The following is a 24,321-nucleotide window of genomic DNA, read 5'->3' on the forward strand; positions in this document are numbered from 1 at the left end:
CTGAGTGGGGAGTCTGCTTCTCCCTCTTCCTCTCTCCCTCCGCCTTCTCATGCTCTCTCTCACTCACTCTCTTAAATAAATAAATAAATAAATAAAATATCGATATGCTCTGTTTTCAGGAATTTATTTTATGGACTGAGACACACTGATACAGCCATGGCAATCTCCAACTATCCAGCATAAATGAAATAAAAATGTCATTGAATTCTACCCTTTAAATGCTCCATGAAATAAACATCTTTTTTCTCTTTCAAAGCTCCCCTGAGGCTAAAGAATTCTCAAACTATGATCTATAAATCCTATTTGTAACATTTCTGCTTAAACAGATCATTATTGATTCATAATCTTTGAAGGCTGACAGTACGGCAGAGCTCCTTGTAAAAGAAGAAGTATATTTCAGTACATATTTTTTTCCTTAAAAATGCACTATGCTTTTAAGTTTCATTTACCTAATAATGTTTCTAACAAATATAGGTGATTTTGATGTACTTTATTCAGAGGTAACATTGTCCTTTAACGACTAACCTTAAAAAATAATTTGTACTTTGATCTTGGAGGCAGGAGTCCTTGATCTTGACCTATCAGTTATTATGAACATCCACTGTTTTTATCACTTGCCACCTAAATCCTTTTTACTCTCTGTTCTGTGTCTATGCACTCAGAAACTTTGAAAAGTAAGTCAAATTTAAGGTCATGAAATTACAGTTAAAGTTTATCACTAATGATGAGAAGGTAAATAGACATCTAATTTGCATTCTTTAAATATTAATGTGTAGTGGAACTAAGTTCTATAGCTTCAAAATGAATAATAAATCGACTTTCACATAATATTTTAGTCAACCTTTGTAAAATATCTCATCATGTAATTATAAATTGTTAGCCATGTAACACTCATTATAATTTACCATGGGAATACTTCTTCCCTGAGTGTCACTTTAAGGCTTTAGGAAAAAAATGTATACTATCAAGAAATAAATTTTTCCATATATTTGAAATATGTACACAAATACTTCAAATATGGATATTTACTGTATTCCCAGATAGACACACATCTTCAATAGAAAATACATATTTTAAGTAATACTCTGCAGAGTATTTTCCCTGCAGTATGCTTTATCAGTAATTTTCAATGGGAGCAAAGTAGCTTATCTGCCTTTGAGAATCACTGCCATTTGGTATGTGTGGGTCCTATCCCACACTTTTTTAGTACTGGTAAAGAAAAAAAAAAAAGATTTGGACCATTGTTCTATAATTACACAGTTACACTTCTGAGGACTTAAGTCCCGAAGTTTGAGTTGATCAAGAGGTGTTTCATTTAAAATCAGATCACAATCTGACTTGAGCGTACAAAGTCACAAATACATATATGGGTACATATTTTCTTGAATCATTTCAACAGTAAGTGAGAAATGAAATAGTGTTGCAAGGTTGCGTGAATTGGTTGCAAGCAGCATCTATCCTTATGACCTGGCTGATCTTCTGTGCAGAAGCAAGTGTGTAGGCTGAGGAGACTGGGTGGCACACCACCTCACCTGGCTGACCAGAAGAACCCTGTGGTAATTGCTACACTGACTCTGTAGCCTCCAGCTACATTTACCTCAATGGAAATTTTTTCTGGAAGTGTTGGTTCACCCTGAAATTTCATCACAGAAATCAAACTGATCTAAGCTTTACCATTTGGAACAGGCTACCTTGCTTCACATATTGCGTTTCTAATTAAAGTACTGATGGTGATTTATAAAGACACTAAGAACTTTAGTGGGAGACTTCTTTGTGTAGTAAATGCCACTTTTATTCTATGGGAAATACTGATTTAATTCTTAGTGGGACAAAAAAGACCATACAAATGTCAAGATGTTACCCTGAGGTAAAACATTTGTTTCCATTTCTTCCAGATTACTGCCTCATGGATCTTTCACATAGAAAATCTGTACCTGTGCATTACATACCCACTTACCATTTGTGGAATTTTTGTGTACATTTTGAAGATATTTCTGAGCATGCCCTAACTATGTATCTGTATTTTTATTCTCTAAGGATTATTCATTGTTTCCACTCACCTTTAAGTAACCAGTAACTGATTGCTAAGTAGTCAACTGGCATTTTATTAGTTTTAATTAAAATGATTTGATAAAACCATGAAAAAGTGCCTCATAAAATTCTTTAATAAAGATGGCTCCATGATTTCAACTGAAAATTACAACATTCCTAACAACCATTCCCATCACCCGCCCTCACTCCCTACTAAACAATAAATTAGCTATCCAGTGTAGCTGTGCCCAGAAACCAGATATATCTCTATGAAGCAGAAGCCTAGGGCTGGAGTTAGAGGCCACCTGGACACTGGGACTGACATAGGAATTGTAAGAACAGTTCACTTCTTTGGAAAAGATGGGTTGCAAAATGGGGAAGAGAATCAGAAATCCCTGTGTAAAGGAGGAAGCTGGAGCAGGTCCCTCAGTCTGTGAATGAAGGCTGGAAATGATGGCGACCAAACTTTGGCACACCCCCGGATGAGAAACCGCTATCGTGAAGGTAGTATAACACAGGGAAGATTTACACAGCCCTCAGATTGACAGGCCAATTCAAGGGGTGACAGGTCTCTGTTACCATCATGTTATCTGGTGCTTTACTGGTGGCTCTGAAAGTCTGGATAAAGGTAATGCAAAACTCCCAAGAAATGAAGACATGAACAAAACAAGAAAAGAGAAGTTCCACTCAAGGTTATAACCAATTAAAATTTAGAGACAAACTCATATTATATGAAAGTCAAATACACACACATATATATGTGTGTATATATATATATATATATATATATATATATACATTAGTTATATACATTAGTTATGTATGTTATGTAAGTAGATATATATACATTAGTTATTTATATTAGGTAATATTTCATATAGAAACCATATCTATATCTATTTTATTTTATTTTTTAAAGATTTTATTTATTTATTTGACAGACAGAGATCACAAGTAGGCAGAGACGCAGGCAGAGAGAGAGGAGGAAGCAGGCTCCCTGCTGAGCAGAGAGCCCATTGTGGGGCTTGATCCCAAGACCCTGAGATCATGACCTGAGCCGAAGTCAGAGGTTTAACCCACTGAGCCACCCAGGTGCCCCTCTATATCTATTTTATATGCAAAATCCAAACCAAGAGAAATTGTTCCCAAGGAAAAACAACTAATGGACATAGAATATGACTCTAAAATCATGTTTACAATCTTTAAGAAAATCAAGGCAAGAGCAACTTCCATTAAAAAAGAAAAATAAGAAAAAGAAAAAGAAAAAGAAAAAAAAAGACAACGGAATGGCAACAGCAGCATAGTTTAAAAATCTTTCCAGATCCCTATGCACTATGTTAGGCCAGACACCTTCACTACATACAGGATAGTAAAGTCTAAGACCCAGGAACGCTGCCTACAACAGTATGCTTTGATCGGGTAGCCTTGTGATCCCCAAATCACAGGAAGGTGGAGACAAACCTGGGATAACATGAGTCATTTCTGCAACTATAAGCAGAGAAATGGGTAGAAAGTAAAGTGACTTCTAATGTTCCTGTGAGCCAGAAGACTTAACATCCAGTAACAGTTAATGTCCAAAAGTGAAACATGAGAAGATGAGGAAGGCAGAGAAACTGGCCATGAATTACACAGGCTCCAGTGTGCAGGTGAGTGAAGGATTCTATGGACAGTTGGTGCTGGGGCAGTCTGGGCCCCAAAAGCTCTAAAATGATCAAGTTAAATATTCCACAAGGAAAAGCCCATGGGGAGGTGAAATTTCTGTGAGTGGAATCCATATAAAAGGGACAGAAATAGTATGGGCAAAAGAGAAAAAAGGATCCAGACAAAAGTTGGGAGAGAAAACTGTGTTTGAATATTTCAAAAAAGTTTGAAGCCATATTTTTGGTACCTGTATTGTGACAATAAAAGGAAATTCCAGAATCTGGAACTATAAGGTGGTGAAACCAGAAAAGTTGCCAAGATCCACGTCCTTTTCTAAGAATAGAGGAAGTCACCTCACTTAAACATGAACAAGTGAAAATATTATAGTTGGATCCCACAAAAGTTTCATCTAAAATATATGAAGAACAGAGAGTATAAGAGTTCCAAAAAATGACAGTGCTTTACCAGAAAGACAAGACTTCAAAGCAGATGCAAACTGTAACCTAATAGGTCAGAGTGAGTGAGAATAAATTATACAAACAGTAACATGTATGAAAGCAAAGCCCATCTTAGAAATACTCAGAAATGAGAAGATTGAAGAAAAGAGAGATTTGAAAAACAACTAAGGAAGATTTGCTAATGAAATAAGTAAAAACCATTTTTGAATAAGGATTTAACTAGATGGAACAAGAGTGAATTAACACGAGGGTTAATGCCATAAGATGAATAAGACATATATAAAAATGATTTGACAGAAAGCAATAGCAATGCAAGATAGCATGTGAGTGAAGGGACATACTAAGAAAAGAAGGAAAGCAATGGAATGGGACAAGAGGCAAAAACTATAATCCAAGGAAAGTCTGCTGACATAGAGATGACTTGGAAGTAAGCGTGTATTGAAAGAACGCATGTCATACTTGGGAAAATCAACTCTGAGTTGCCAATGCTGAAGCATATTTTGGTAAAATTTTTGAATTCTAAGGTAAAAGGGAGAACTCAAATCATCTCAGGAAAAAGTCTAAATTGCTTTTAATTTGAGTGACCAGATAATTTATTACCCAACCCAGGAGATGGAGAGTAAGAGGAATGAACACACAGGGCAATTGTTGTAAACCAGGAATGTCCTGGAAGAAAGGAACATTTGATCCTCCTGTTCAGAAAAGAGAGAAAATGGAATCGACATCAGACTTTTTGACAGCTATAGTTTGTGCCCCAAGAATATAGCATAGTGAATTTCCTTCATCAAGGAAATAAAATAATAACTAAAGATTTCATATCCAGTCAGATTGACTTCAAAATGCCAAAATAAACATGAACTGAGGAAGTATTTTTCCCTTGACTCACTTCTGATATACCAAAAGATCTATACAGGAGAGACAAAACAAAATAGTTCACATAGACTACAAAAAAAAAAAAAAGAACCCAAACGAAGCATTTGATCAGATAAACATGGATTTTGCTTATTTAAGTCACCAATTCCAAAGATTTTCAGATAGCTAACAAAGTGAAATCTGACATTTCACCATGTATAAGAGACACTCAACTCATAAAACAGTACTTAGAACGCTTAAATATAAAAGCATGACAAATATAAACCAAGACTAGGTAAATGAACAGCAAAGCAGGAGTCTCATACTTGATAGTAGAATTCAGACCAGGAACACCTGAAAAAGCAAAGGTTACTTTATAAAGCTGAAAGGTGGGGCACCTGGGTGGCTCAGTGGGTTAAAGCCTCTGCCTTCGGCTCAGGTCATGATGTCGGTGCTGGGATCGAGCCCCACATCAGGCTCTCTGCTCAGCAGGGAGCCTGCTTCCCTTCCTCTCTCTGTCTACTTGTAATCTCTGTCTGTCAAATAAAAAATAAATAAGTAAAAATAAAGCTGAAAGGTATAGTTCACAACGAAACTATGACAATTACTATCTTAGTTACTATCGCTCTCATACCTTACCTGCAACACGGTTCTTCGCGGAGAGAATACGGAGCTGCACATGCTAGGAAATAGAATCGAACTAACAATACAAGAAATTAACACGTCTCTCAGTCCAATACAGATCAAGGAATATAGATCTAAACAACGTAATGGACAATGCAGGTTTTATAAATACGTATCAAAGCTGCAATACAAATAGAGAATATCTGTCCTTTCTAAGTTTACGGTAACGATTACCCTAGTTTTGACTGCAAAGAAAACCTTAATGAATTCTAAAGGAAGCAAATAATCCAAAGAGCATTCTCTGACCAACATAGAGTAGGATAATCAATTTTAAATAAAAGGCCTTTTTCTTAGAAATTAAGGGGGGGGGACTATTAAATCTATTGTGGGAGAGTTCCCACCTCGCAGGCACGCTGCAGGCTGTCCACCCGCTTGGTGCAGGGACCAGAGACCGTCAGAGGGTCCGTGCAGCGCCTGGGGGAGTGGGAAGGGGAGATGTTGTGAGCCTTGTGCCCTCCTGCCAGCGCCCCAGCCTGTCCGGGAGCAGCAGGAGGGGCACTGCCCGAAGGCTCAGAGGATGGAGGTGTCCCTGAAGGGTTACCCACACTTCAAAGCACTTCTAGTGCCCTTGCCTACGCAGATGGTGACGATCGACTGGAAAATGTTTAGTATCCTTACCAACTCTGCGTTGCTCCTTCTGCCCGCAGCATGAACGACCAAGTTTGCATGGCCCGGACAGAGCTTTTCAGTGCCCCGCTTGTGGGGTAAGAGACAGTGGTATTCAGGACCTTAAAAAAAAAGCACATGCTCCTGGGTTCAGGAATTAACCCATTTCGGTGTGACCGCTGCGGGGAAAACTTCGCCTTGGAAAACACAGCTTTGTAAGCAACTGCTCTGTTCAAATGCCGGTAATTGGCCAGGTCTCCTCCACCCAGAACCGTGAAAGCACTTTCCCCTTGGGGTCTCTTGGTGGGCTGGCAGAGAAAGAGGAAAAAGAGCCAGAGCAGCCAAAGACCTGTGTTTTTGCCAAAGCAATCTGAGATGACAACCTCCACCCCCCAATCAGAGCTGTCTTCTATAAGCATTGAGTGATTTCATGATTTGGCTTCATTTCTGGTTTTTGGAAAGTGCCTCTGCTTGGTCTTAAATTTAATTTAAATTAAATTAAAAATTTTAAACAAAAAAAAGTTTGGGAGAGAGTTTTTCATGGCTGAGAGACTGTTTCTGTAAGTTCACAATAACATATTGTTGAAACATAATTGAAACTAGGACACTTCAGGAGAACCAGGGGACTTAACCCATACATCAGTTTCTTATTCCATTGTTAAAAGTAGGCTGAGGAGATCTGTGGATAAAGAGGAATTCAGATGATTATTGACCTTCCTGAGATGGAAGAGTTGAACACAACTAGTTACTGCACAGAATTCGACAGATGGTCTAAACAGGTGTTTACTCCCATACACAGGGCATTGTACAATATTTTGTAATGCCTGATGGTTTTGGAAATACTTATGGTAAACTTTCTTAAAAATTATTAGGGGAGGTGCTTCTGAAACCCAATGCATTCTTTTTTTTTTTTTTTTTAACTTTGTCATTTCTGTTATTTTTCATGGCTAAAATTGGCTATCGGGATAGGCATTTCCTCAACTGTTTTAGGACCACTCCAAATAATCTTTCTTCTGTGAAAGAAGGCAGAGAATCATGATCGAGAATAGTCAGGCTGTGCATGAAATGTGACAGGGAGAGGAAAATGAAGTACGTACATCCTGCTTTACAGGAACTCTTGCAATACTGCTTTTCTGACTGAAACTGTGGTTTACCTGGTCTTTGGATGGTAATGCTTAACTAATTAGGTCATTGCCCAAATCGTTTTTCTCTTGCCCCATGAACAATACTTTCTCTTACATATACTGGCATGTCATATGAAGGAAAAATTTTGGATCTTTTCTATATTTTATGTATAGTTTTATGTATTGTTGGAGATGTTTTAATTGTGCTGACTTAGACAAAATAATCCTCTATTAAGACTAAAACCCAAACAAACACAAATCCAAAATATATTCTAGGGGAAATAGAATTCAATTATCACAGAGGAAATAGAGAAAATGTTTTACGAGCTCCTTCATAAAACCCAGCATGATTCAGTTGCTCTCACAGGGAAGTGTTTTATATGGATTTTCCTCATGTCTGTGGTAGATGCGTTGCTGGAAAAATGAACTGGTTTCTCTTCAACATGCTATTAGTCCTGGACAGTACCTAATATTATTCCTTTGTTTAATAATTTCCAGGTTTTTTTACACTGAAAAATTTAACTTTTCTGATTTCTGTTTTTGTGAATTTGTTTAAGCTTTGATTCTCTAAGTGGCCATGTCTCTACAGTAAAATTTGGAAATTACTCTATTCTTCAGTGTCCCAGTGACTGAAAAGTATAAATAGGTTTAGTGTATGGATGTGAGGTTCTAGGTGGCCCATGATATTTGAGAAAATCTTTCCCATAGAAGAATTTTCATGCATCCTGCATAACAGTAAAATGTCTCCAGAATATTCATGTATGTAAAAACTCCCATGATTATCCATTTTTGTTATCAATAAATGATATTTTGAAGCATTTCTTATACAATGGATTTTCAAGGTCTGCATATAGATATGTTATTGGGGAGATATATTTTTGCTTGGAACTTTTCTAGAAATTTACTATTTTGGAAAATTGTGTCAATAACTGCGTATTTGAACCACCAACTCAAGAGATCCGTGTTAGCCTTCATTTTCTGTTGTCACATTTGTGATTATTCTATATATTACTATATTTTTGAAAACTTCTTTCATAAAGTTTATGATTGACATTCTATGAATAATTGAATTTATTTTTATATCTTTGTCCACAGTTCTACCTATGCCAAAACATTGGTTTTAATGAAGCAAGGAAACTGTCAAGATTAAGTAAATATTTTGCCCACATTTATCAAAAATTTTTGAAAAGGCTTATCTTGCTTCTGACACACAGAGGGAAACTATTGAATATTATCTTTGAAATGTTTGAAAGTCTTCTAATCAGCAAGACAAAAGCATCAATTTTATGTAAAAAATAGCAAGAAGTAATAACTCTGATAAGCCATGGAATACTGGAGGAAAATTAACCTTACTAAATGTGAGAAGGGTTATTAATACACTAATAAAAAATTCAAGTGAAGTTATATCTCTGTCCAATCAAGCAATGATACTGTTTTTAAGAAGAATCAATGAGATGTTAAAACATTTTACAAATAACCATGTAACAGACTATAGTACAACAAATTTTTATTACAACTCATTGAAATCATCCTATGTTACAAATGAAATTTAACTAATAGCATATATAAGTTGTCTAAGGAATGAAAAATTGACAGAGGAAATTCTATTTTAACGTAATTATTTATGATGGATACAATGGGGTTGCTAGTATACACAGTCCTTACAAATTATTTCATAGAAAAATAATTCCTTTAACAAATGTCATTGTTTCTATAACAGAGGAAACCACAGTTATAATTGGTGTACAACATGGATTTACAGAACCTTGGGAGATAACATCAAATATTTTACTTATTTATGTCATAAAAGATCTTAGTAAAATACTTGACAAATCCTGGAATGACATGACATGAGTGCTATCAATTAATACAACATCAATCCTTTAAATGACAGATTATTTGGTAAAGTCCAGCAACAATGAGGAAGATGTTAACATCTCTTACATAGAGTAAGATGGGTCTGTAAAGGAAATTGCTTAAATATATAATGTTTATTATATTATAACAATGACATTTTATGCCCTTAGTTAAAAATTAAGGATGCTATTTTCACTTCTAGTTAGAATGTAGTAAAATGTTAATAATTGTCACTTTTAACAAAAAGAGAAAGAAAGATTAATGGATAAAATAAAGTCATAAATTTTTTATGACACTATTGAAACACTGTGGGTGCAAGAAAGTTTTGGTTCATTAAATAGAAGTACAAATCCTTCACATGTTAGCAGAGAACCATGGCATCATCGATAGATTAGGTATGCAGAAAAGTGGGTCTGTCATCCACTGGAGATTGGAAGATTTGCAGGACTGAGAAGACATAAATCAAGCTTTGAGTGGCAGCATAAGCTAGAGGGTTAGGTTGATATCTAGAGCGCCCCAAAAGGGAAAATAAATAGCTTAAACACAATGTTTCTCTGCCACTCTCTTGTCAGACTGTAACCAAGGAAGCAGTAGTGAAGAGGTAGTAAATCAAAGGGAATTTATGTAATGTCGTATATTCTCCATGTGCTTGGATTCTGGGGTCCTGACAAAACTGAATACAAAGTTGAAGAAAAACTATCTGAAACTGGAACAATTCCCTCTCGGCTCAAACCGTAGAAGATCAAAAGTTTAGCCTTTTGGTGATGCTGGCATAGAGTTTAAAGACTTCATTCAGTTTAAATGTACTCAATAAAAGTGTGGCCAGTTTCAGATCAGATCAATCATGGAGGAATCAAAATAGTCAACTCCTTATCATAACTGCCAGCTACAGAACAAGGCTTGTGATTTCTGTGAACACAATAAGTACAATTTAAAAATATACTCCATTCTGCACTTTTTAAATCTTTAAATAAAACCTGGAATAAAAAAAATTAAAATAAATAGAAAGAAAGTAAGCAGAAATAAAATAAACACATAAAATAAACAAAGAAAACAAGCAAATTCTGAGTATCTAGTCATCAGAATTAATGCAAATCAAAGGATTTTAAAACAAGTATTAATTTTTTTAAATATAGGAAGGAATAGGTGAAGAAATACAGAATTTTATAAGAGAAATGAAAACTCTAAAAAGGATCAAATAGAAGTCAGAAAATAATAAAATACCTACAACTGCATCAGAACTGTTGGAGCCTTAGAGATTTGGCAGAAATTGCCTGTGAAACCATCTGTAGTTCTATGGTGAAATTTTCTATGTCATCCAGACATCAGTTCTTTAGGCTTTCTACCTCTAATGGGTTAATTGTCTTAGTCTGTATTTCAATAAGAAATTATTCCCTTCCCAGAGAGGGAGGCAAACCATAAGAGACCCTGAATGATAGAGAACAGAGGGTTGCTGGAGGGCAGGGGGATAAGGGAGGGGCTAAATCAGTGATGAGCATTAAGGAGGGCACTTGTGATGAACACTGGGTGTTATAGTATGTGTAAGTGATGAATCACTAAATTTTGCTCCTGAAACAAATACTACACTACATGTTAACTAACTTGAATTTAAATTAAAAAAAAAAAATCCCTTCCAATGTGATGTTCACACTTATGTGCATAGAAGTCTTCAAAATGTCTTGATCTAAAAATATATATATTTTCTTCTGTACCAATGGTTATTTGCCCTTCTTGCTTATTTCTTATTTTGTATTTTTGTGCTTTGGTAAGATATTTTTAGAAATTAACCAGGTTAGGCAGTAACTTATATATTTAATCATACTTTTCAAACACCAGGATTTTGATTCATTCGTTATTAGGTTTACTCTTTTTCTATTATCTGTCACTTTGGTTTTCCCTTTTACTATTTTCCATCTTGTGCCTTTTTCTGGTGTACTTTGTTGTTCCTTTTCTAGGTTTTTGGGCTGGGAGTTTAATTCACTTATATTCATTTACTTTTTTTTTTACTTACAAAAGTGTATAGTGCCATCAAATTTCCTCTGGTCAATGTTTTTAATATATCCTATAGGTTCTGACATATTTATTTTCCATTATCATTTTTTGTTAGAAATTCAATCATTTTAATACAAACATTGTTTAATAGAGGGTAACCATTGATATTTTTAAGCAAAAATTATAAATATGTGCTATGGTTTACTTGGAAGTAAACCATCTAAGATTGTAGCACAAATAATGGGAGGACATATAAATGGAATTATAATATTTTAAGATTTATTCAGTCTACAAAGAGTGATATGATATTAATTCACAGCAGATTGTCATAATTTAAGGGTGGTTGTACAATTTCTACAGTACTAATACATAAGCAAACAAAAAACCCAAAGTGATACAGCTAAAAAGTAATAGAGTATATAAAAAGAATATGAAAATAAGCATTTGAATAAGCTGTAATAAAGCTGTAAAGGAGAAAATAAATAAAATAAATGGTAAACAAACCACAAATTCAACCACATATATAATTGCATTACATATAGTTGGACTAAACAACTAAAAAACAAAAGTCTAATTAAGAAGGTAGAGAATAAAAAAAAAAGGAAGGTAGAGATTGCCAATCTGGGTTTAAAAAAAAAAAAAAAGCAAGTCTTAAGTAATTCTATTTAAAGGAGAAAGACCTGATACATGAGAATACAGGCTGAAAGTGAAAGTTAAATGATTGAAAAATATAGACCATGTAAACTTCAAGCATAAAAAAAGCTGGCGTGCTAATATCAGAAATAATCATTTCAAAATAAAGAGGAGTACTTTATAACGATGAAAGGGTTGATATATCAAAGAAACATAATTCTAAATAAGTATGTACCTCGGAAACTCACTTCAAATTAAATGAAACCAAATCACATCCTTTTACAATTATTTACAAAGATACTACTTATTATAACATTTCTTAGTTACATATTTGGTTGAAAACAGTTTCAGTACAGTTGTGCAGTTAATGCAGAAACAAAAAAATCTATTTGGGGTCCTTATGGAATATTTAGAACTAGTATTAAGTTACCATCAATGAATACAAGAATCTCTTTCATTTTATTAGTAACTGTTAAATCAAAATTATGTTATTTTCAGCATATATATTTTTATAGTTATTGAGGTGGAATGAAAAATCCGTTTTGAAAATTAAATGTGATTATTATTTTTTTAATTTTAGGGTTGTCTATTGCTCTTCACGCTTATCCTGGTATGATCCATAAGGTTTCATGTTAAATTGTATATCACCTCTTTTCTCCCCATCACCTATTTAAGATATCATCCCCAAGATTAAATGTATCTGGATATATGTGATAGGTTCACAAAATATAAAAAAAAATTTCCTCATATTCTTTTACAATCACACCTCAAAACACGTTAAAGAAATTTATTTTGATATTATATATATATGTATTTATTAAAATATTTAAAAACATATTTAAAAATGTCTAATAAAATCTTTAATATATACATATATACATATATAATCTCCTTTAATATGTATACATATACATATATACATATATACATATTAAAGATTTTATTTATTTATTTGGCAGACAGAGATCACAAGTAGGCAGAGAGGCAGGCGGAGAGAGAGGAGGGAGCAGGCTCCCTGCCAAGCAGAGAGCCGGATGCACGACTCGATCCCAGGACCCTGAGATCATAACCTGAGCCGAAGGCAGAAGCTTTAACCCACTGAGCCACCCAAGTGCCCTTTGATATTATATTTTAAATAAGGTCCAGATCATATGCAAGAACATTTTGTTTTCTCATTTTTTGAAACTAATTGGTCCTGGCTTGTTATTCTTACTTAAGTTAAGGTGATTTACCTCTTATCATACGCAAAAATGAATGGCTTATTCTTACTTATTCTCAAACTAATTTTTATTCTAATATCTAATATTTATTTGTTTGTTTATTATTTATTGAGAGTGCATGCCTATGCAAGTGGCAGGGGGTGGGACAAAGGGTGAGAAGGAATCTTGGAGAACAGGCTCCATGCCCAGGGCAGAACCCACTGTGGGGCTTGATCTCATGACTCTGAGAGCATGACCTGAGGTAAAACTAAGAGTTGGGTGCTGAACTGACTGAGCACCTCAGGTGCCCTTCCAGCGTCTAATTTAAAATCTGTCTGCTCTTTCATTTCTCTTTAATTTTTGCAAAAATTTGATGTATGGTTATTTTACTTCACTTAAATCTAAACTTACTCATTATAGATATAAAATTCTGACTGTAATTTCTTCTAGTTTTGAAATACATATTTTTTCCTGTAATTTATTTCCTGTAAGACCTTACTTTATAATAAGGCCACTGTAAGTTATTTTAGAACTTTATGTGTAAATAGTTTATTAGTAAATTCTATTTAAATTTCAAGGATAAATGTTATGGTGTATTGAATCTAATAAAGTTGACCTTTAATTTAGACTTTCTATCTAGCAAAACTTATGGCTGAGTTGTCATAGTTCTAAATTTTATTTTCATAAATTTCCTAAATATAGTTCTCTAATCCTCTACTATCACATATTTCAGTTTCTTTTTTTCTCCTTCTATATATTTTAATTATTTTTAACTCTTATCGAAGTATATTATGACTCACCGTTAAACAGTTTCATGTGAACAACATAATGATTCCACAATTTTATACATTAGTCAGAACTCCATTAAATAACTGTAGTCACCATCTGTTATGAAATGACATTATGACTATCTTATTGATCATATTCCCTATATTGTACTTTTCAGCTTCAGGACTTATTTATTTTGTAACTAGAAGTTTGTACTTCTTATGCCCTGTATCTATTTCACCTATCTCCTGACCCACCTTCTTCTAGTAACCATCGTTTTATTTTCTGTATTTTTGAGTTTTTTTCTCTCTTTTTCTTTGTTCATTTGTTTCTTTTTAAAATCTCACACATGAGTGAAATCATATGGTATTTGTCTTTTTCCACCTTATTTATTTTATTTAGTATTATTTCCTCCAGATCCATCCATGTTGTTGCAAATGGCAAGATTTTGCTCTTTTTTATGGATGAAAAATATCCTAAGGAATATATATATATATGATATTATATATATGTATGATGAAGAATATAGATGAAGAATATAGAATGAGGGACACATGGGTCACTTCCGTATCTTGATGACTGTAAATAATGTTGCAAGAAACATAAGGGTGAATTTATCTTCTCAAATTGATGTTTTTGTTTTCCTTGTGTAAATACCCAGTAGTAGAATTACTATATCATATGGTATTTATCTAACTCTCTACTATCACATATTTCAGCCTATGTATTTAATATAGTGGAAAGGGAGAAGATGAAAAGCCACAACATCCCTTTCTTGTCTGATTGATTAGAAGAGCGGGAGTGTCCCTTGGTAAAGAACAATCAGACGTGTGGTTGGTTGCTGGGAGACCTGTTTCTGCCACCTATCCTATTAAAGTTTGCAGCAGATGATAGAACCAACAGACACTTTTTGTGAAATCAGAGTTGAGATGATTAACTCTTCATTCCAGATAATTACAACACCAAGTAATAAATCTGAGGGATAGTGTTTTAGAGATACCCTGGATTTTCTTGACCGTGACCTTAACGTGGAGTGGGCAACCATGCTGCTGAGAAGAATCTAAAATTAGTTGAGAGAAAGAGTTGATGCTAAAATGTGGTCTTGACCAGAAGATACAGAAAAGAGCAAGAAGCTTATTAGATGGAGTTCACCTGAATGTCAGCAGAAACTCAGGTGCAGAAGAACTAGCTACTTCATGAGTGCAGCTGGGCAAGGCAAAGATCAGAAGGCACAACTGTACATGGCACAATTGTTCATTGTGTGAGCTAAAACTACAAGACGACCATAAACCAGATGCATTCTTTGATTCAATCTTATTACACAGGACTCCCAGAACTGAGATGTCTTTTGGAGAAAAGAAAAGCAAGAAATGAGAAATACCTAATAATGGAATTAACATGGAGTAACTCTAAAAACTCTTTTACTATAATTTGCTATTATGCAGAAATCAAGATTCAAACTAAAACTTCAGTAAAGTTTTAGAAGAAAACAGTTACATAATTTTTGTATTCCCAAAATTCTAGTCTAGGAATTAATTCTTATATTAGAATAAAAATCATCTCACTGGCATATGTGCTTCTTTCTGGGCTAAAGGGGGACTCCTTTTAAAACCATTTTCATTGGATAACACAGCTATTTGATAGTGAACATCTCAAGAGATCAGAGGACTCTCCAGAAGAGGCATGATAAAGGAAGGGCCAAAAAGTTATGTAAAGTCTAATAAAGAGCCAGGAACTCTAATCTTCCTCAGTTTGTGTTACTCTTCTTAAAACTGGGTTGTCATTGCATAGAGAGTCAAATCCAATGGGAAACAGGTCAACAAATATTATTTCATATGCATATGACATATTACATATATTTGCTGTATTTCATAGCAAATCACTCCTCATTTATGATCATTTTAATCTAATTTTTCAAAGTTTTGCTCAACAATAGGGCTCGTAGGAATATTTTGAAATGTTGGCTTTCTAAGATAGCTAATTTTTTCTTATCAGATTGCACACATATATCCCATGCATTTAAATATATAAATATGTAATATACAAGTTGGAACTAGCAAATACAATTAATAGAGCTAATGGTAGTGTACATTATGTGAAAAGGAAAACTAATTTCACGTTTACCTCCCTAGATGAAAGCCTGAGACAGGAAGTTCATCTTCTCAAATTCCTATTCACTTTCCTTGTGCTCTCGTTCCTCGATTATATATGATATTATAATAATAATGATGGATTTAAAAATCTTATCTGAAAAAGGCTTTTAACATCTCTTTGTGAACTATCTCTCATGACATTATGAAAAAATTAAAATACAGAGGAATCACCCAGGGATCTTGTTACAAGGTGGATTTCTGGTTTCCAGACGTAGAGATTCTAATTCAGTGGACCACCTACTGCTGATGTTGCTGGTGTGCAGACCAGTCCTTGAAGAATACTGCTGGTGTGCAGACCAGCCCTGAAGAACATTTTATTCCTAAATGGTTCTCTCTACCTCTGATGGAACATGAACTTGGATTTCACTTTTGCTTATAGCTTTAGTAACCTCTAAGAACTGACTTCGTAAATTATGTCTCTCTTTAAAACTCTCCCTCTTTTAGCTCTTTCCTCTAAGATTGAAAACATCTTATTGTTTAACAACAATAACAATATCCCATTTCCCTCATCCCACCTTCCTTTCTTGCTGCTGCTTCCCTCTGACTGCCCCATCTTTATGTTTCTCAATGAATCTTCATACAGATATAGTCTGCTCTTTGACCTCCTACCTCTCATTGCCTGATAACTCAAGACACTAAATTTGCCATAATTCACTTTGCAGTGCAATAACTGACAGAATCATCTGATGCTCAACACCTTGCCAAGTGCAATGGGGTCTTGCTGTTCTTATCTTACTATTCCTAAGTTTGACTAAGTTATTGTTTATACTATGGGCCACTCACTTGTTGAAACTCTATTCTCTTGATGCCATTATTAGCCTCTCTCATAGTTCTTCTTACCCTTTAAGTTCTCACTTTTCTGCCTTTCCCACAAAATCCTCCACCTCCTCCTTTGTGGATAACACATCAAATTCTTCAGCATTCTGTCTTTAGCTCATCCTTTTCCTAATTTAATGCTGTCTGACTTTTGCTTTTGTCCTGACATCCTTCCTGAGTTTTGGACTCAGATGCAGAACCATTACTCTGGATTTCCATAAAAAGCTTAAGCATATTTAATAATTTCCTTTCCACCCCCTGTTCTCCTGTCTCAATGTGTAGATCCATTTCATCCTAACTCTAATCATGAAAGCGAGATAAATGGCATTCGGCTTCCCACCATCCCCATGTCTAGGCTCTCTTAGTTCTTTAATGCTTCCCTCCTCAGTCCTGTTCTCACCCACTTTATGTTTACTGTTGAGTGGGCATCATCTCTCCTTTGGACAATTACTGTGTCCTTCTAATTGCATTCTCTGCCTCTTCTCTTGACTTCTCAGTTTTACCTAACACATCATAGACAGGTGAATTATCTATAATAGGAAGCATGATCACTTACTAAAATTCATCAAGGATCCACCTACCTTATATATATATTAGTCTGACAAATGTTGAAATGACACTATTTCTCTAGGTGCATTTGTGAATACATCTTACTTTGCCCCCTACCTATGAGTAAGAGTGAACAAACACTGTTGTATTTTACCACTAACCCTCTGCTTACTTAGAATATACTTTGCTTCATTTCTTCTTATTAAAATTTTTGGTAGAGAAAAACTTACCAAATTATGTAACAGAAACATACATCAACAATTACTTTATCCTTTAGATTTTTTAAAATTGGAGCTATGTTAGATTTTTAAATTAGGTAGTGTTCATTTGGGGCACATGGGTGGCTCAGTCTTTAAGCATCTAACTTCGGCTCTGGTCATGATCCCAGGGTGCTGGGATCGAGCCCCGCATTGGGCTCCCTGCTTGGCAGGAAGCCTGCTTCTCCTTTTCCCACTCTCCCTGCTTGTGTTCCCTCTCTCACTGTGTCTCTCTCAGTCAAATGAATAAATAAAATCTTAAAAAAATTTAAAAAATAAAAAGAATAATTAGATAGTGTTCATTCCACTTCTGCTTCTTACTTCCATTGTGATAGTAAGTAATTGTTAACCTTTGCCTGCCTTTAAACGTTTTATACCTTTAAAATGTACATGATCATTGTGAAATTTCAGAATGATGTAAGAATTAAATAAAGTATATTTTGTAAAGTACTTGGAAAAGGTGCTTGACATATGGAAGATGCTTAGTAAAAGTTGGCTTTAATTATTTTTTGCCTTAATTATTATTATTAATAATAATTTTATCAAAATTGTATTTCTTTATTCATGAAATGGGTTCTCTCATTTTTTTGCTTCATCTTTTATGTATTTCAATAATGATTTTATCATTTTTTTCCCAAAATTATTTTTCTAAATAGACTTTTTTGATAGAAAAGGTAAAACATCTTACAGGCATGTTTATTTTCCTAAGTGGCTACTGCTTTTACAATGCCATTGGTATTCCCATTTTTTAAATTTATCCAGCAAATCAGCATGCTCTACAATTTGTAGAGTCCTTTGGATTTTCTGGATAGATAAAGTAAAATTTTAAAGCAAGGAAAAATTAGCTTTTATTTTCAAATTTTTGTTACTTTTTTTTCTTACTTCATTGCTTATCTTGAATTTTTAGTAAAATAAGGTGACAAGATGCTGTCCTTGGCCAAACTTCAGTCAGGTTGTTTTTGACAAGGTGTTGACCTTGGCCGCTGTCCTTGTCTGACACGCACAGCTTAGTTTTAGCAAGAACCCTGCTGCTCCTTGAGATAGAATCTACCTCCCTCTTAAGTGATTAGTCTCAATATCTAGTCAAATTCCTTAACCTTCCTTCCTCTTACTTGGTCATGCTGGCCCTCCTCAGCAAGAATCCCCTCCAACATTTGATGTCTCCTCTTTTTAGTAATTTTCCGTACACTGAACCACACCCCCATTCCTAGCTATAAATCCTCAGCTGTCTTATTGTATTCAAAATTGAGCCCTGTTCTATACAGGGATCTCTTTTCCCATATTGAAAGTTTTGAATAAAATCAGTCTTTATCCTTTTAAGAAGAGTTTGGAGCTGGTTCTGTTTGGTAATAGAACTCTAAGTGTTATAATGGTTATGACTGGTTTCCACCTGAATTTAACTGGAATACTTCTAAAATGGAATACTAAGTGTGAAGTTTACTGTAGGTTTTTGTAAAAAGTATTTTTCACTTAGAGTTTTTTACCTTTTTTTCCTCTGCTCAGAACTTTTATCACTGGTATGCATTAAATATCTCAGATTATTTCATCATTAATGTTTGTTAATTTTATTTTTTATCTATTTTCTTGTATTCTCCTAATAATGTTTTTTCAAAATGAATTTTAACCATTAAATCCATTAATGGGATGATTCACATGAATAGATTTATAATGTTGAAATACTGTCTGCACACCTGAAGCCAAATTTGCCTAGTAATTTTTTTTGCACGTTTAAATTTGCTATCTTTTTTTTTTTAAGGATTTTTGCATCTATGCTTATAAATTAGATTGAGCCATACTTTTCTATTTTTTGTCTCTATTTGTCTTATTTTGGTATTGATGTTACAATACCTTCATAAAATGAAATAGATAATTGCATTCCTTTTCAATTCTCTGAATTATCTTGCAATTATTTCTTCCTCATCTTTCTTGAGGTTGGCAGAACTTATTTATAAAACCACATCTGTAACTAGATCTTTTTGGTGAAAAATTAGGGATGACAGCAATTTAATTTCTCTATTTCATTGTTTTACTTAAACATTCTACTTATTTAAAAATACTTTTTAAAAATAAATACTTTTAATTTGTAAATTTCTAAAGATTCTTTTCATAACAAAATAAGTTCAAAATAATAAAAAATAAAATATTGGCATAATTTGTTCAAAGTATTCTTTAATAATTAACAGTATTCTAGATATAGTCATGCCCTAGTTTTATTTATTATAGTGTTTGGTTAGGCTTTTCTATTCTTATTTAATTATTTCAGTCTGTACTTTGTCCTGTGGCTGCTCCTGCTGCTGTTTTTGCTGTTGTCTTTCGAACCAGTTTTGGTTCGTAGAGGATGAGGAACATTGCAGTTTTCTACTTTGTATCCATTCCCCTTCAACATTTCCAAGGGAGCCGGAATTTGTCCGGTTGTCTATTCTTTTCCATGCAGTGGGACTCAGAGACACTGGCCTTAGCCTCATCTACAAGACTGGACCTTGTAAGAAGAGAGTCAATTCTGTCTTCCCAGAGAGAGATTAATTCTAAAATAAGTATGTGAACATTTGGCCCAAAGTGATGCTAGTTGATATTTGAAAGGGGTTTGAGCACATTCTTTTTCGTTTGTTTGTTTGTAAGAGCTTTTAAGCTGTATTTTTCTTCTTTAGGATTTGTCCTGCACAAATGAAAGCGTTCTGGGAATACTGCGGCATCTACCTGTCTAAAGATAAAGCCAAAACATGGATGGGAAGAACCAAGAGAACAGGAGAAAAGGCCCCGAAGTCACTAGAAGCAGCAGCCTTGAATCCCATTTCAACTCCGCCTTTATGTGCAAGTGTGATGATTAATATTATGTCTCAATGTGGTGTTTGGTCAAACACCAGAAGCTGCTGAGAAGTATTTTTTAGATGTGACTAACATTTAAAACATTTTACTTTAGCCGAAAGAGATTATTTTCCGTAATGTGGATGGACTTTATCTAATTAACGAAAAGCTTTAAGAGCAAAGACTGAGGTTTCTCAGAGAAGAAAGAATTCTACTTCCAGACTGCCATGCAGAAACTCTGCATGAGTTTCCAGTCTTTGAATTTAGGACTGAAATCAACTTCTACCTGAATCCTCAGGCTGCCAGATTGCTCAAGATTCAGACTTGCCACCAGCCCCTACAAATATGAGTCACTTCTTTAAATATCTTGCTCTTCTTCTCTCTCTTGTTTCTAATATATATATCTAATTTATAACCATATCTATATTATATAGAGAGAGCAGAATACATAAACTGTAGCATTATTACTGGATTTAAAGGATATTTTTAAGCTAAGACCATTATTTAGAGTCTTAGGTCTTTGGTTTCAGTGAAGCTTTATTAGCCACTACGGATATTGAAAAACAATATATAGGAAAGCACGTCCAGAATAATAGGGTTAGTTAACTCCGAAAATTTTCTCTTCTATAAAAGCATGAGAACGCTGGTAAAAAGTATTAAATTTAACTTTTACAGAATTCTGTAAATTAACCAAAGCCTGGCAATAATCCAAGGAATATTTATTCAAGAAAAATAACTGAATCTCAGTAAGATTGAGTTTTGTGAAATGTTAAATTGCCCTTTCCTCCTTCTGCTGTCCCTAGCTCCAAGGGAGCCTTACAAACCAACAGTCTTGTAATAATGGTAGCCATGAAAACCAGCAGCCAATACCTGTTGGAGAGAGAAGAATAGGTTTGGAGCTTTCCCAACCGCCCAAATAATTGTTATTATTTCACGTATCTGGCAGTTATTTGAAATACATCACATCAGGCTTATTTGTATTAGAAGTGATTTGGAGTTTGTTCAATTTGTTTTCATGGCATGTTTGGAAAAAAATCAGTGTCGATTGGTTTAACATTGCAGCTGCCTCAGGTGGTGATGTAGCTGGGGCAGACAAGAAACTCACTGAAAAACTTAAAAGGAAAAGCTGTGGTATGAGATAAACATAAAGAGCTTTGAAAAGTTTTGACATATTCTTGGGAATCTAGAAAACATTCATGCCCAGGACTGGGCACATGCTGAAAATAAATCTGAGACTGTCCTAATCTTGTTCCTCTGGCTGATCTGGAGGCTGTGTGCAACTGGGACGTGAAGAACAAAGCAGTGTTGTAATCTGTCTGTCAGAGCATTGAATGCATGCCTCACAAGCCTTCAGCACAAATTGGGAGTCTTATTATTCTAAGAAAATCAATATCTGATCATTAGTTGATCACTGACCTAACTGAAGAGTCTCCAGTGGCTATACATGACGAAGAGTATAGACTTTGCAGAATTAGTATGAGAAAGTCACTAGATAAACAAGTTACAATAACAACAACATGAAAAAAAAGCAACAATAGCAATGACAATAAACTCTGAGAAGAGGAGAATCTGATTTACAGATTTGTCCAACTTAGAAAAATATATAAGATATGCAAAGAAGCAGGAAAGTATGGTCAACACACACACAAAAAATAAGTCAGTGCATATGGTCCCTAAGTAACTCAAACATTGAACTCACTAGCAAGAATTGTAAGTTAGCTATTTTAAACATGTTTTAATAACTAAATAACTAAAAGAACCATGGCTATAGAATGAATGGAGAGTATCTGAACGATATCTCACTAATAGAGAATACTGATACAAACGCAAATTGTAAAAATAAACCAAACAAATATTCTGGAGTTGAAGAGTACAATATATGAGATACAGAGTCTTCTGAATAGCAAAAGAGTTGGTGAACGTGAAGGAGGGTTAACTGAGATTATCTGCTCTGAAGAACAGAAGATAAAAAATGAAGAAAAAAATTTTAAAAAATAAAGCTTGGAAATATACAAAGCACCATTGAACATATCCACATACAAATTGTGGGAGTTCCAGAAGGGCAATAGAGGAAGAATACTTGAGGAAACAGTGGCCAAAAGTTCTCAAATGTGATGAACACTGTTACTCTACCCATACAAAAAAAACTAAAAATATATTTCCAAGTAGAACAAATTCAAAGAGATTCAGTCCTAGACACATCATAATAAAACCATCAAAAGCCAAAAATCAAGCAAAGAATCTTGAAAACAGCAAGGACAATGAGACTCTTTCTATACAAGGATCCGTAGTAGGATTAACAGATTATTTATCATAAGAACCCATGGAGGGAGGGGTGCCTAGTGTCTCAGTCGGTTAAGCATGTGACTTCCACCCAGGTCATGATTGCAGAGTCCTGGAATCAAACCCCACATCGGGCTTTCTGTTCAGCTGGGAGCCTGCTTCTCTTCTCCCTCGGCCTGCCCCTCTGTCTACGAATCTGCCTACTTGTGCTCTCTCTATCATAAAAATAAATAAAATATATATATATTTTTTAAAGAAGAAGCCATGGAGGGAAAAAAAAGAAAAAAAAAAAAAAAACCAGTAGGATGGCATATTTAAAGAGCTGAAAGAAAATGACCAGCAATGAAAAATTTAATATCCAGCAAATCTGTGCTTCAAAGATGAAATAGAAGATATAACAATCTCAGATAAACAAAAACTGAGAGGATTTGTCTCAGATTTGGCTTATAAGAAATAATATAGGGAGTTTTTCAAGCTGAAATAAAAGAACATTAGATAGTAATTTAAACCCATATAAAGAAATAATAATACCAGGGGGTGGTGAACGTGTGGAGATTTAAGGGCAGATATTTGCCTGGAGAAGGCATGGAAGCTCTGAGCTCTGGAGCGATGCATCTGGCTGTTCCTGAGTTACATCTTCTGTGCAGTAAATCAGTGATCTAAAATATGGCTACATACGTCTTTGTAAGTAGGAGAACTTCTTTGTAATGAATGGAAGAACCCAGATTCTCAGTATAGTGAGCTCACTGAAAAGTACATTAAAGATGGAAAGATGGTGCCAGTTGAAATAACCATCAGCTAAGAGGGAAATGGGTCAGACAATGGCTGCCAATGCTCAGAAGAATAAATTCTTAATTGATAAGATTCCAAGAAATCAAGACAACTTCCAAGGTTAGAAGAAGACCATGAATGGGAAGGCAGATATGTCTTTCATTCTGCTTTTGACTGTAATGATGAAATCTGTATTGAAATCCATTTTGAGAGGGGAAAGAGGTAGAAGTGATGACAACAGAGAGCTTCGAAAAAAGAATTCAGCCCTAGTTTTAGTCAACAAAGCCGATTATTGACTTATATGAAGAAATGAGGAAAGTCAAGAGAATAGATGCCTTTAAATCTGTTGATAAAGTTTTTCATGTAATTATGAAGATTTTTGACAAAGAATGCTAACTGTAAACATGAAAGCATCCTCAAAATCATGCTTGAATATTGCTTTGATAGCTGTGTTACCACCCCTTTTTAAAACAATTTTAGATCTTTCATAATTACATCTCAATTAAAGGCTGGAAAGCATGTAATAAGAGAAATTAAATTTTATTTATCCCAGTTTGTTTGTTTGTTTGTTTTTTTTTTGGCTATAGGAGTAGACAGTGAATACCGGTCTAACTTTCTCTTAGCTGTGGTGCTCACAAAACAAAGAAGGATATAAGCTAGTTCTTGGTTTTCACTCGGAAAGCATATCCTCCTTACAGTTTGTGCCTTCTATGAGTGAAACTTTTTAGTATGTGTGTATATCCCTTTAATAATTACAACATGTTAGGATTAGGGATTACCCACTTCCCCATTTTCTTGCAGGTTTTAAATTTCCAAACTGTTAAGTGAATTTGTGGACCAAA

General features: G+C 34.5%; 1 pseudogene; it reads left to right on the top strand.

The window, feature by feature from the left end:
• The first annotated feature begins 6,314 nt into the window (after positions 1 to 6,314).
• Positions 6,315 to 23,875, top strand: LOC111157007 (annotated as a pseudogene).
• The last annotated feature ends 446 nt before the right edge of the window (positions 23,876 to 24,321 follow it).

Source organism: Enhydra lutris, unplaced genomic scaffold (assembly GCF_002288905.1).
Source record: "Enhydra lutris kenyoni isolate GAN:26980312 unplaced genomic scaffold, ASM228890v2 scaffoldscaffold51, whole genome shotgun sequence".
In the NCBI taxonomy this organism is placed as follows: Eukaryota; Metazoa; Chordata; class Mammalia; order Carnivora; family Mustelidae; genus Enhydra; species Enhydra lutris.